We start from the raw sequence: 214 nt of genomic DNA on the forward strand, positions 1-214 counted from the left end.
GTATAGGACATTCCATCCAAAAACAACAGAATACACATTTTTCTCAAGTGCTCATGGAACATTCTCCAGGATAGATCCTATCTTGGGTCACAAATCAAGCCTTGGTAAATTTAAATGAATTGAAATTGTATCAAGTATCTTTTCTGACCACAATGCTATGAGACTAGATATCAATTACAGGAAAAGATCTGTAAAAAATACAAACACATGGAGG

At 34.1% G+C, this 214-nt stretch overlaps 1 protein-coding gene across 14 annotated transcripts in view; it reads right to left on the minus strand.

Moving 5' to 3' along the window:
- The window catches only part of KMT2C (lysine methyltransferase 2C), a 206,933-nt gene that overhangs the window by 133,314 nt on the left and 73,405 nt on the right, over positions 1-214 (minus strand). The window lies entirely within an intron of this gene.

This window comes from Neophocaena asiaeorientalis, unplaced genomic scaffold, assembly GCF_003031525.2.
Source record: "Neophocaena asiaeorientalis asiaeorientalis breed wild unplaced genomic scaffold, Neophocaena_asiaeorientalis_V1.1 scaffold145, whole genome shotgun sequence".
Classification (NCBI taxonomy): Eukaryota; Metazoa; Chordata; class Mammalia; order Artiodactyla; family Phocoenidae; genus Neophocaena; species Neophocaena asiaeorientalis.